The sequence below is a fragment of the Ixodes scapularis genome, unplaced genomic scaffold (genome assembly GCF_016920785.2).
Source record: "Ixodes scapularis isolate PalLabHiFi unplaced genomic scaffold, ASM1692078v2 PGA_scaffold2__306_contigs__length_199485367, whole genome shotgun sequence".
NCBI classification, from domain to species: Eukaryota; Metazoa; Arthropoda; class Arachnida; order Ixodida; family Ixodidae; genus Ixodes; species Ixodes scapularis.
In genome coordinates, this window is record NW_024609857.1 from 77754119 (window position 1) to 77768354 (window position 14236).

Here is a 14236-nt window from a genome sequence, read left to right on the forward strand (position 1 = left end):
TCGGGCTGCATTTGAAACCAAAATGTCAGATGACATCTCATTGTTAGTCGTTTCGTCGTGTCGCCATGAGCGAAGCAGAAATCGGTAGTTTTCTTAGCGAAGTGAATGATGCGTTTCGAGTTTTATGTGTTCGTTGTTTTTTTTCTTGAATGTTTGGCAAGTGTCACTCGAAAGCGCTTAACGAGGCGTATTATCAAAATCATTTTTGCAGTTCCAGTGTACCGTTTCCTATTTCATGCTGGCCAAGGGTAGGACGTTTTATCTAAAGTGAAAAATATATGTTGGGGATAGCCACGAACCAAGCTTGCGCGCATCGGAGCAGGCAAAAAATCGGTCGTTGTTGTAGCCCGGAATTACTTCTATGACCTCAAGACAGCTCACCATGTGTTCTTCTTTGTATCAGCGTCCCTGGACTGTACTAAAGCCCCCAGGAGCGCAGACATCAGATTCATGTAGTGCAGTTCTTTGATGTTCAATATTTGAGTGGAGAAAGCTGGTCCGCTTTTCTATCTTTCATGGAGGCCCTTGGGTCACGTAAAGTGCAGGCAAAGAGTAAAAAACAAATGGGGCAGTCGAAATAGACTGGAATGTGTCTCGCTTGCAGAATCCCGTTGACCCTTACAGTTTCATGGATGTGCCGAAAGCAAACCGGACATTGGTGCACTTGCTCTTTGTGCGTTTCTTTGCCCGACTCTTTTCGATGACCTTATAAATATAAATGATAATTTATTCGGGAGCAATAACAACACTAGCAACGCAACAAATGGTGGATATAAGTCTCTATCACCGTCTTTCGTTGTATTCTTTTACCTACGTGGATGAATTACCTACAAACATATTTCTTGCGCTGTGCTTTTTGTGCACTCGTTTTTGAGATGCTGAAAATTGTCCGTCTTTTCTAGGTTTTATTTTGCTCTTTAAATTCGACGAGCGAAGGCACGGAAAACGTCCTCGGAACCTTCACTCCTGCTGACACTAGCGTCTCACCAGGGTCAAATGAAGTAAACAAGAGTGTTGGAAAACCGATTATTGCCATAGAGTTTGACGGAATATTTTCTGTTCCATATTTCTGTCTCGTTTGAGTGCTATTATCGCATAAAAAAAGAATCAGAAAAAGCGCATTGCCCGAAATCATTTAAAAACGTGCCTATATTCCCAACACTTGTTGAAGCCGAAATAAACCGGCGTGTGGTGCAAGGTTATCTTTCTCAAAATTTGACCTTGAAGATGTACCACGTATTTAGAAAAGAAAACTGTGTTTTACTACCACAAGTAAAAAAAACTACATACCGCCTCTCGAGCCTTCAACCAAAAGTACCACTAGCGGTAGAAACCAGATTCTAAAGTTTATAATGTACCGTTATGTCATTGAAATGTTACAAGCTATCTTTGAAAATGTTCAACGGGAAAATAGGGTCTGTTCCACGCAGCAGACTCCCATTAATATTTATATATTCGCAGACAGCGTGGGCGACTATTTTCAAATAGAAATTTTGCGAGACGTAACATATCTTTTGAATAAGACAGCCGTCAAATCTCCAACTTTGGCTTCTTGTGGAAGCCGCTAGTGCTATAGTTTGGCTGCGGACTGAGCGATTGTCGATGTGTATTATATTTGTTCGGCGAATCAAACACGGCTCTTAGTTTTCCCAAGTGACCGGTATTTTCCTTGCAGATTAGGTAAACCTGTGCATTACCTATGCAATAAACTGGTGTATGGTCGCATTAGTTTGATATTCTTAATATCTAGACAAACAATCTAATCAGCCTTCACCACATTGAAACATTTATCTCGGGCTAAACAGCGTTCAGGATAAACATTTCACGTCCTAACAGCAGGGGTCAGTAATCTGTTGTTATTTTTTTTTTTTTACGCATTCATTTTTGGTAAAAAGTATATTTATATGGCTTTTAAAAGTACATTTATGAGGGAATTTAGGTTAAGGCCCCGACTCTCTCTAAGCCCCGCTCGTACGCCTCAAGTCGCTGTGGCGCCTGGAAAGCGTTTCCGACTGGTGGGTTTACCGCGTCCAGAAAAGTGGTCCCTCGAGTTCCGCCTGATGACATTTTATAAGTTTTGCGATCTTGGCGGTGTCCCAGCAGCAATGGTGTATGTGGCAGACGCCATTTCTTCTGCAGCTCCCTCTTCAGTGTGGCAGACCACGTAAAAGTCGGCGGGTGTGACGCCGCTACAACAGCGACACTCGCGTTCGCTCGTGAACGGATTTATACTACCAACAGGCAGGATCGCGACATCCGACAGCAGAACTCTTGTGACTTCATTTGTTGCCACTTCGGCACCGCTTTTTATGTCTGGGGGTAAGACGCTAAACACACCAGTCGGAGACGCGCTCCGGGCAACATACTGTCCCGACGCCCGGCGCGTCTAGTCTTGCGTCTGACAAAGCCTGCTAATCGTGCTAGCAGACGCGTGGGAGCTTCCGGCGTCGTCTGTTATACCACTACCATATAACGTCGTTTGCACCCGTGAGACGCGACGACGCGGCCATGAAAGCGGCGCGTCAGCGTCCGCCATTGTCTGCGTCCGTCTTCTATTTTGGACCCGTCTAAAACCATCTTCGACGCACGCGAGACGGGACCATGAAATCGTAGTTCTAACGTACCATCGTGCATAAGCCACCCCCGGTGCAGGCGTCTCTCAGTGTGCAATATGCAGATGAATCAACAGTACATCATCGAATGAGTCAATGTTTTACAAGTCTTCCAAAAGCCAAACCAAATGGCGGAGCCAGGATTTGAACTCTAAGCCTCCCAATTTCCGGTCGGGTATGCTGACCACCACACCACTGACTTCTTGGCATTTCCTATCCGTAATATTATCGCACAAGAAACGAATCGGGCTGAAAGCGGTGGAATGAGCGAGAAAACCTCCAAAGGATACGTTCCCGATATATATATATATATATATATTTTTTTTTTTTTTTTGCTTTTATCGTTGCAACGGGAACCCTTTTTGAACCGAGTGGCCGCCGCCGGCACTGACACGCATCCCAAATTGACAAAAGGAAAAAAACAAGGACAAGAATTCCTCGTCGTCGGATGCGCCAGTGCACTTGGCCGTCGATGACGTCGATGCCAGCGTCCAACAGACAGCGGAAGCCATTTCTCTTTCCTTCACCTCAACCTTGGGAGCTGCTCTGCTTCCAATCACCGACGCCCTGGCGGTCTCGCTCCATACAATCTTAATATCTTCCCTCTTAAAAGTCGCCATCGCCCTTCTTTTATCCCCGCAGGCGGCACCTGCAAAAGCAGGTGTTTGGAGAGTGGCGCCTTAACGGACCCCGTGCCATGCGAGTTCTCCTGCCCACGTCTGGCTGTGAGTGGCCTTCCCATGTCCGGGTAAAAGGGCATGCTAGTGGTTTAGTCGAGCCCGGGGTAGGTTTGGGCCTTTCGGGGCCCCCCGGGTGAGGCAATATACCGCTTCGGCCCCCGCTTCCCGTAGACCGGTGTCCTGACTTGTCCCGACCAGGATGATTCAGTCAGTCGGTACTTCTACTATCCCTTCACTTCTTTCACCCTTGTCTTCTCCTTCTTTTCACTCTTCTCATTTCTCTTCTTTTCTTTTTTGAACTCCTTTGGCGGCAAGGGCTAACCGTGGGTGGCGACATACCCTTTGTCCAGAACCACACTTAGTTATAGTACCTGGGCAGTACTGGTAGCGTAACGTCTGCAGCAAAGCCCTTTCTGTTATGGCGCGTTACCTATTCCCTCGTTGGGTTCCGTGGTGGGCGGCACACCACACGTTCTGAACACATTCCGCCTCTTACGGCTTCCTCCTCTTCCAAACCCAACGCGGTACGTCCCCCGAAAAAGGGTTGCTCCGTACTTACTTTTAAGAAAACAACATCTGAACCACCTAAGTTTCCAAGATTTTTTGTCCTTTAATCCCAAGATAAAGAAAAGCCACAAGCTAAGCTTTCGCCTTTTCTTGTGTCTAAATGCCTTGATGCAATCATTGGCAAAGCTTTCAAGGCGAAAGAGCTTTCTGGCCATCTTCTCGTTGAAGTAGAAACGGAAGTTCAAAGCTGAACACTTCTAGGACAGACATGTCTAGGCGAACATGAGATAAGGCTCAGCCCACACCGGACAGTGAAGAGTGTCCGAGGTGTCATGTCAGAGGCTGATCTCATATACTGCAGTGAGGAGGAAATTCTTGCTGGACTCCAGAAACAGGCTGTGGTGGCCGTCAAGCGGATGGCCATCCGTAGAGACGGGCAGGAGCATCCAACCAAGCATTTGATTCTGACCTTTGAACTGCATACGCTTCCTACGACCGTTAAAGCTGGTTTACACTGCAAAGTCCGGCTTTTCACTCCCAATACACAAAGATGTCTCCGATGTCAGCGCTTCGGGCATGGCTCGCGGAACTATCGGGGCTGTGAAACTTGCCAAAAGTGTGGCAGCACTGATCATGTTGCTGACATATGTGAGGATAATCTCAAATGGGTCGACTGCCAAGGCAATCACGTTGCGTATGCTAGTACATGCCCGAAATGGAAACAGGAGAAAAAAATCTTAACCCTGAAAGCACAAAATAACATTACCTACCAGGAGACGAAACAACAGTTTTCCTTTTTGGCAAAAGGAACCTTTACCCAGCCGCTGCGGAGGGGACCAGCACCGCGAACAGAATCGAAGGCCACCCAGGTCTCTCCTGAGGTCCTGGCAGCGGCTCTTCAGTCCCCAACCCCGCTGCAGCGGCGGCAGCTACCTCCGGTTTCTGGAGGGAGCGCACCAGCTACCCCTAGACCACGGGACAGGCAGAGAGCCTCTCCCTCTGTCCCCAATCCGAAGTCCCCCCGCCAGGGAGAAGGAGCGAGAGTCTCGCCCCAAGTCACGGAAGAGGGCCTCGTGCAAGGAGCGGCATCGAGCCGCTACCTCAGCATCTGAGGGGCAGGGACGGGTGGAGTTCGGCGACGCTCAGCCCAGCACCTCCACTGCTGCCCCTTTGAGTGAGGGCGGTCGTGACCAAGAAGTTAGGCCCCGTGCCTCGACTTTGCCCAGACCTACACAACAAGTCTCGTCTAAGAGGTGAAGGCGAAGGACGAGGCCACCGAGCCTTCTGCTCTTTCGTCCGACCAGGACGAAATGGAGTGGTAGACAACCAAATCTAAGGGGAGAAAAAAGCCAGTAATTTGAAAAAATAGTCTTTTGTGGGAACTATATTCCTGGATTGAATTAATTGACTGTGTTCCGTGTACCTTCATCTACTTCTGATATTAATGCTTCCACTTCTCCCTCAATGTAACTGTCGAGGCCTACTTGCAAATTACGATGATGTTACTGAAATGCCAGAGGAACACAGTCCCATTGCGTTCTGTTTGCAAGAGACTCACCTGAAGGAAAGTCACTCGAAAATCCTGAAGCATTTCCAGTTGTTTCGCAAGGATCGTCGTCATTCAAGCCATTTGTCTGAAGGTTCTGTTGTTGTCCTACGACGCTCGGTCCCTTGCACGGAAGTTCCCTTAAGCACATCATTGGAGGCTGTTGCTGCCCGTATACTGATTAATCGTTTAATAACCATATGTTCTCTATAAATACCTCCAAATTATCGCCTCGAGTATAAAGAGCTTGAAGCTGTTTGTGATCAGCTACCTCCTCCTTTTGTGCTCGTAGGTGATTTTAATGCTCATAACCCTCTCTGGGGAAGTGTACGTTTGGATATACGAAAAGCACTTAGTGAAGGTTTTTTTGTTTTTTTTGGCTTTTAACATGTTTGTGTTTGCTCAACTCTAAAGAGGCTACACACTTCTCCACAGCAACATATATATATTCACATCGCATGCTGGTTGATCTGGTCCCAGCTTCAACCCGGGTTGTTGCCCCAGCATGCCCAGTTTGGCATGGTGGTCATGCTGGTGAACTCCCCAACCAGTTTAACCTGTTTTAATTAATACAATGGATAAACAAGCCAAGCTCTTCAGAAAAGCCAACTCGGCATCCAATTTATTATTTTCGTACTTGCGGCCGCCTCACATGAACTCAGATGCTACACATCCACGGCGCTGACACAGTACTAACCGACGCACAGACAGTGGTTCTCGGTGCAAAGCCTACAATGTTAATGAAACCAGATTGCTTATCTTTCAACACGAAAAATACTAGACACACGCCAAAAACAGGCAATAGCAAACGAAAATACTACGCGGATGACAGAAGCGAACCTGGGTCCCGCCAGTGATGGGAGCGAAGCGGCAACTTGCGTGGTCGGCTGAGGCAAGGAAATCCGTGTGGCTTAGATGGCATGGCGATACTCCCCGGCACCGCCGTCATTCTTGAGCACACACACGTTCGAAGACATGAAGCGACGCATCAGTCGGGACGTCCGACATCTTCCCGCACTGAACGGACTGGCGCTCGCTGTCTCCTCAAAACCCGCTTCGCTTGCACCGTCATTCAACTAGTCACCAAACAACGCGCACACAGCCGTCCCTTCGAAAATCTGTCCAAGATAGCCAAACGCGTCGCAAATTCTCCGTTCCTGCCACTCTCTCTCTCTTTCTCTCTCTTTTTCCGCACACAAAGGTAGCTTGCAGCGCGCCTGACGCGCCCGGTCGTCTACCAAAAACGAGAGGACAAAGAACAGGACGTGGCCTCGTTCCAGCCTAAGCCGACCTTGGCGCGCGCGCTCCCAGCAATGCCAGTTCGGCTATCTCTAGCCGACCTTGGCGTGCGCGCTCCCAGCATGACCAGCTTGACCACCACGATCATTAGTCCGACCAGATTCACTAGCTTGTCTCCCAGCATGACCAGCTTGTCTCCCAGCTTGACCACATTGGCTCCATGGAAAACCAGTTTGACCGGTTAAGACCAGACTGGCTCCCAGCTACACGAGATTGAATCTAAAACCAGATTCTAGTGAGACCATGATGGTTTTTACTTAAACCAGACTGACCAGCTTAAATTCTAGCTTGCCCAGCTTAAACCAGCTTGATTGCAAGTTAAACCAGCTTGACTACCACATTGACCAGGTTGACCAGCTTAGTTACCAGCTTAACCAGTTTGATTTTCATGCTGGTTTTTCCAATAGGGTTCACTTGTGCATCCGACATTACTTCCACCATTGTCATAAAAATCATCCCTAATCTGTACGGCTGTGATCATTTTCCCATTATTTTAGATTTCCAGAATCATCCTGTCACGCTTCCAACACGGTCACCTCGGTAGAAGTTTGACAAAGCCAACTGGACACTTTTTAAGCAATAATCTAAATTAGCTATTAAATCCCTCCATTACATCTCAGTGGATGAGGCAACAGGTCATGCCACAGAACATATACTAGAAGCTGCTATGCTTGCGATACCAATGGCGTCCACTCAGCTCCCAAAACGGCCTAAGCCGTGGTGGAAGCAGGACATCAAGGAGGCCAAAAAGAAACAAAATAAAGCATGTGGCATATTTAGGCAATATTCTACGCCAAATAACCTTATTTCGTTCAGGAAAATGAAAGCGCGTGCACGATTTGTCCTCAGACAGTCAAAGAGGAATTGCTGGGAGAAGTAAGCATCTTCTGTAAACAGTCAGGCAACCCCAGAGAAGGTTTGGGATCGAGTTCATAAAATTAATGGCTCGTATCATGCTTTTTCCGTTCCTCTCGAGGAACAGGCAGATATCCTTGGAGAGCATTTCGAGTTTGTTTCTAGCTCAAGAAACTACACACCTACATTTATTAGACGCAAAGCACAGATGGAAAAGAAGACTGTGAATATTTCGGGTGGTTTTCAAGATCCCGACAATGGCACATTCGCATTGAGTGAACTTTAAATGGTTCTTCACTGTCCTAAGCAGACTGCACCCGGTACAGATGGAGTTCATTACATTATGCTCCAACATCTTCATCCTTCAACTCTTCAGCTTATCCTATGCCTTTTCAACAAAATCTGGTCTGAAAGTCATTTTCCGTTCGCTTGGAAGGTTGCCGTCGTGGTTCCCTTGCTGAAGCGAAAAGAATCCTTCATGTGCATCTAGCTACATGCCTATAGCTTTGACAAGTAAATAAAGAAATATACTGGACAGGCGCTTACGCATCTTCTGTAGGTTGCCTTGTTTGTCTTGGTTTTTGTGTGCCTTTTTTACTATGTTGTCAGTTACCAACTTTCCCAGAAATCTACGCTTTAGAAAAAGGTAACTGGAAGGGTGCGCCTTACTGTAAAAACAAGTCCGGCATTACGTTCCCGGAAGTGATACTTTATGCGTTCATTTAAATGTCAAGATTCAGCATTGTTCGGCTGAATTCAGCAAAACTGGGGAGTGAATTGTTTTGCAAAAAATTCGTGCGATCATTGTCCCGTAATTATTTCTGGCATGTGAAAATAGTGGCATGGGCAATTACTCCTATATACTTGTAATATTGTTCAAAATGTGAATTTCAACTTCACATAGCTCTTTGCATTTATCTGTGAAGCTTCGGACCGAGCGTTTCTCATACCTGTCAGTATGGTGTACTCTTTTAGATGACGTTTCTTTTTTTACGTATTTAATTGCATGGCCATTTCAATATTTTCAGTTTAAAATGACCCAAAAGGGGGCCATACTGATTTACACCTATTCAACGGACTGAAAAGCTTCATGGAATAACCTTCCTGCACAGACTAGTAAAAACATCCTGGCTGCGCCACCGTTTATTCCAGGTATTTCTCCAGGTACCAATTGAGCAAACGAAACAACCTTCTTGAAGGCAATATTTGTCAATCGCCTTAGCATGACGCGCAGGGAAAAGCGACGAAGGTTGGCTAAGAAAGCTCGATCTCAAATGGAAATGACTACTGTTCCAGAGGTCTCATTTGATGAAGCAATGGCAGAGCTTTGAGTAAGTTTCCTAGCTTCGTTTACTAGATATTTTTTTATAAGTAAAACATTTTTCCAGAGGCTGGAGACCTTAGAGGTTGACTTAAGTAAACTTGACATTGAACGAGTAACTCTGCTGTTGTGTCGGACCATTCAGATCAGAGCGACTGATCCACTACAAGACTTCCAACCCACCTGTTCACAGAGGAACTGGTAGGAGTACCTCAGATATATATTGTCGCGAATTAAGGCGACGAGAAGGTGAACAGTGAACTGAAAATGAAGGTCTAATGGGCGAACTTGTGCCAACCAAAATTAAGTAAAGAGAGAGCGAAGTAGCAGAAAAGCAGGCGGCGATTCGGCGGCGAATCCGAGAGCGCGAGCGAGACTGACTCGACAAGGTCGCGGGTAGCTGCTTATCTACCGTGCGACACTATCTCGAAAGTTCGGAAAAGAAGGCTCGAGCGTCACGCGCTCGGGGAGAGGATGAACTGGCACTTTCGAGAATAACAAAGCAGAGAGAAAGTTACGTCTGGTGCGAGAATGAACGGGAATCTTCTAGAAGACCGTGACCAAGCGTCGCTTTCTCGGCTCTGCGGGCGGCATTATCTCCCCCCCCCCCCCCCTTTTAAAAGTGCATCGCCCCGATGCAAAGCGAAACGAAAACGGAAATGGCTAAAACACATACGGTGAAACGAAATAAGCACGCAGTGCCACAATCCTAACGTTCGTAGAACGGCTTGAGTCGAACTACGTGGACGACTTCGGGTCGTGGCTGGCGGCGTCCTGATGGTCGAGATCCGTCGGGGAGCACCTCGTAGTTCGTCCTCAAGGAGACGGCGGATGACCTTGTAGGGTCAGAAGTAGCGTTTTAACGATTTCTCGCTGAGGCCGCGGCGGCGAATGGGCGTCCACACCCATACCCTGTCTCCGGGCTGGAACTCCACGCCGCGGCGACGAAGGTTGTACCGGCCAGCGTCCACACGTTGCTGGTCCTTTATTCGAAGACAGGCTAGCTGGCGTACTTCTGCTCGTTGGGTGCCCAGCTGGGCGTCTTCGGTTCCGTCGTCCGTCGGGTTGTGGGGCAGCATGGCGTCGAGCATCGTCGTCACCTTTCTGCCATGTACCAGCTGAAAGCGTGTAATGCCGGTAGTTTCTTGAATCACCGTGTTGTACGCAAACGTGATGTAGGGCAACACTTCATCCCACGTCTTGTGTTCCACGTCCACAAACATTGAAATCATGTCGGCGATGGTCTTGTTTAGTCGCTCCGTCAGCCCGTTGGTCTGCGGGTGGTAGGCCGTGGTCCGGCGGTGGTCGGTGTGGCTCAGGCGGAGTATCTCTTGTGTCAGTTGCGCCATGACCGAGTATCCTCGATCCGTAATCAGGACTTGGGGAGCGCCGTGTCGGAGGACGATAGACTCCACGAAGAACTTGGCTACTTCCACGGCGGTCCCCGACGGGAGTGCTTTTGTCTCGGCGTACCTGGTGAGATAATCAGTTGCCACGATTATCCAACGGTTTCCCTGCGTCGACGGTGGGAAAGGTCCGAGGAGATCCATTCCAATCTGCTGGGATGGTGCAGTCGGGGGCGCGATCGGTTGCAGAAGACCTGCCGGCTTCGTCAATAGTTTCTTGCGTCGTTGGCATTCGTGGCACGAACGGACCTAGAGGTGGACAGTCTTCGGGAGCTTGGGACAGTACTATTTTTCTCGGATCCGTGCAAGAGTCCTACTGTAACCAAGGTGAGTAGATGTTGGGTCGTCGTGGCAGGCTTGGAACATCTCTTCTAGAAGACTAGCAGGAATCACCAGGAGCCACGTCGAGTTGTTGTCCCCGAATTTCTCCTTATAGAGGATACCTCTCCGGCGAGGCAGTCGGCGCAGGTCAGGTGAGAAGGCTCGGGGAATCGTACCGCCTCGTCCCTCCAAGTGGTCGATCAGTGCACGCAACTCAGGATCGTCCCGCTGGAGCGCTGCCATACCGTGAATGCTCACCGCGCCAACAGAGTGGTCGTCGTCGCCGCCGTCGTCTTTGGCACATCCGGTAGCTGACTCGACAGGGGCTCTGGACAGGCAGTCGGCGTCGCTGTGTTTTTGGCCTGACTTGTATACCAGGGTCACGTCGTACTCTTGCAGTCGTAGGCTCCACCGAGCGAGGCGTCCCGATGGGTCCTTCAGGCTCGCTAACCAACACAGCGCGTTGAGGTCGGTGACCACCCGAAATGGACTCCCGTAAAAGTACGGGCGGAATTTCGTGATGGCCCAGACGACGGCCAGACATTCCTTCTGGGTTGTCGAGTAATTGCGTTTCGCGTTCGACAGCGTCTGGCTAGCGTATGCGATCACGCGCTCTGCACCGTCTTGTCGTTGGACCAGTACAGCTCCGAGTTCTGTATAACTAGCGCCCGTGTGAAGCTCCCTTTCGGCTGATTGGTCGAAGTGGCCGAGAATCGGTGGTGACTGGAGCCGTCGCTTTAGTTCGGCGAATGCCTGTTGTTGTTCTCCACCCCATTCGAAGTTCACGGCGTCTTTCGTAAGGTGCGTTAGTGGCGCAGAAAGCTTGGCGAAATCCTGAACGAATCGCCGGTAGTATGCGCAAAGCCCAAGGAATCTTCGGACGGCCTTTTTGTCGGTGGGCGGTGGAAAGGCCGCTACGGCACGAGTTTTCTCAGGGTCAGGACTTACACCTTTGTTGCTCACAACGTGACCTAGGAACTTCAATTCGCCGTAGGCAAACCGGCACTTCGTCGGCTTGAGGGTGAGTCCTGCGGTCCTGATTGCCTCAAAAACGGACCGAAGGCGTCGCAAATGCTCGTCGAAGTTAGCCGAGAATACCACGACGTCGTCGAGGTAAACGAGACAGCTCTGCCACTTGAGGCCTGCCATGACGGTGTCCATGACACGTTGGAACGTTGCCGGCGCCGTGCACAGTCCGAAGGGCATCATCTTGAACTCATACAGTCCGTCGGGTGTGACGAAGGCAGTCTTTTCTCGGTCCCGTTCGTCGACTTCGATCTGCCAGTAGCCACTCTTAAGGTCCATCGACGAAAAGTATCGGGAGTGGCGCAGCCGGTCCAACGTGTCGTCGATGCGGGGGAGCGGATACACGTCTTTCTTGGTGACCACGTTGAGCCGCCGGTAGTCAACGCAGAAACGAAGCGTTCCGTCCTTCTTCACCAGTACGACTGGAGAGGCCCACGGGCTGCTGGAAGGCTGAATGATGTCGTCGTTCAGCATCTCGTCTACTTGTTTATGGATGGCCTCTCGGTCCTTTGGGGAGACCCGGTACGGCGGCCGATGCACAGGGAGCGCGTCCTCGTTGGTAATGATGCGGTGTTTAGCAACTGTCGTCTGGCGCACCCTCGACGTCGTTGCAAAGCAGTCGCCGAACTCGGCGAGGAGGTCTCCGAGGTGTCGTCGTTCCGAGGCGCTGAGCTTGGGGTTAACGTCGAGCTGTGGCGGCGGTGTACTGTACGGCTGACATGGCGAGGGCTCGTCGGAGATGACGGCGATTTCTACGTCGGCCCAGAGTTCCTCGACGTGTGCTACAGCGGCACCTTTCGTGAGGTGGTGCGCCTCCGGTCGAAAGTTCGTCACGAGGACCACAGAACGTCCATCCTGCAGCTCTGCTACGCCCCTTGCGACGCCTATTCTTCTTCCGAGAAGCAGTTGGACATTGCCTTCCAGAAGGACGTTCCCGTTGGCAACTGTATCGGTCACGACGGGCACAAGAACACACGACCGTGGCGGCAGGTTCACGTGGTTCACAATGACTCGGACGGCGGCTGGCGACGATTTGGATCCCTCCGGAGGTAGCACGGGCTTTCGCAGCGTCAACCTGTTTGCTATAAGGTCGATCACCGCATCGTACTCACAGAGGAAGTCCATGCCAAGGATGACGTCTCTCGAATAGTCTTTGGGGACGACGAATTTCACGGGGCAGGTCTCTCCGTGGATGTCCACGCGCGCAGTACAACTTCCCACTGGTGTGATGAGATGTCCGCCGGCGGTTCGTATTTTCGGGCCACCCCACGGCATAATCACCTTCCGAAATCGGCGAGAGAGGTTCCCACTTAAAACCGAATAGTCTGCTCCGGTGTCGATGAGCGCCTTCGCGTCGTGGCCGGAGCCCTCCGACGTTTGTGGAGGATATTGGCGTCGTTCGTTCTCGGCAATACCACCTCCCGGCATTGCCGCACTCAGTTTTCCCGACGGGAAGCGATGGGTGACGGGCTCTCTCGGCGAGACAGGCGGAAGGGCGATGGCGGGCGTCGTGGAGACGGTGAACGGAATCCACGGCGGCGAGACGACTCAGGTGAGGAAGAGCGGCGGAGGTAGTCCTCAATGTCCCGAGGTCGCTCCCCAAGACGTGGTCGAGGGTCGTTGGGCGCAAACCCCCTTAGGCCCAGCTGGCGGTAGGGGCATCGACGGTAGATGTGGTCGGCTTCCCCGCAGTGGTAGCACAACGGGCGTCGATCGGCCGTCCTCCACACGTCGGTCTTCCTTGGCACAACTTGTTCTGGACGAACGCGCGCCCGATCTTCCTGGCGTCAGGAAGGCTCCGGCTCTGCAGGCACACGTCGGGGAGGCGCCATGTACGGACGCGGGGCTGATGGTGCTCGGCGGACCATTGCGGCGTAGCTTAGCGTCGGTTCCTCCGGTGTCATCGTGTTGATGGGAACCTCAGAGTGGACCCCGCCCGTTGTACTTCCTCGCGCACAGCCTCTGCGATGGAGAGTGTCGCTGGACGACTTGCGGCTGGCAGCAATTGGCGGAGTTCCTCCCGGACGACCTCTCGGATAATCTCGCGGATGTCCGTACCAGAAGAGTTTTTGCTGCTAAGCAGCGCGGTTGCAGCGACGCTTGGATGCCGCTGGTACTGGGAAGCGCGCGCTTGGAGGGCGCGCTTGATGTTTGTCGCCTCGATGACGATGGCTTCGACGGTGCCCGGCGGGTCGCGCACGAGGCCTCCATAGATGTCACCTCTCACCCCGTGCATTAGGGACCGCAGCTTCTTGTCGTCTGTGGCTCGTGGGTCGGCACGGGCGCTCAGGCGGAGGACATCTTCTACGAAGCTTGTGACGCTTTCGTTGGGGCCCTGCGTTCAAATCCGGAAGAGATCTTCTGCCCTCTTCCGTCGGTGTAGGATGGCGAATGTCCGCTGCAACTCGGCCACACAGATGTCCCACGACGTAAGCGAAGCCTCGTGATTCTCGAACCAATGCCTCCAAGTACCCTCCAGCGAAAAGTAGAGGTTCTGGAGGCACTGCTCGCAGTTCATCCGTTGTGGCGTGCCACACGCTCGTAGTACTTGATCCAGTCTTCAACATCCTCGTGGATCTCGCCGTGGAAGGGAGTCGGCGTACGAGGAGCGACGGTCAGGTATAGACGATGGCAGGAGCCGCGGGGTTCGGCGACTGGTTGGC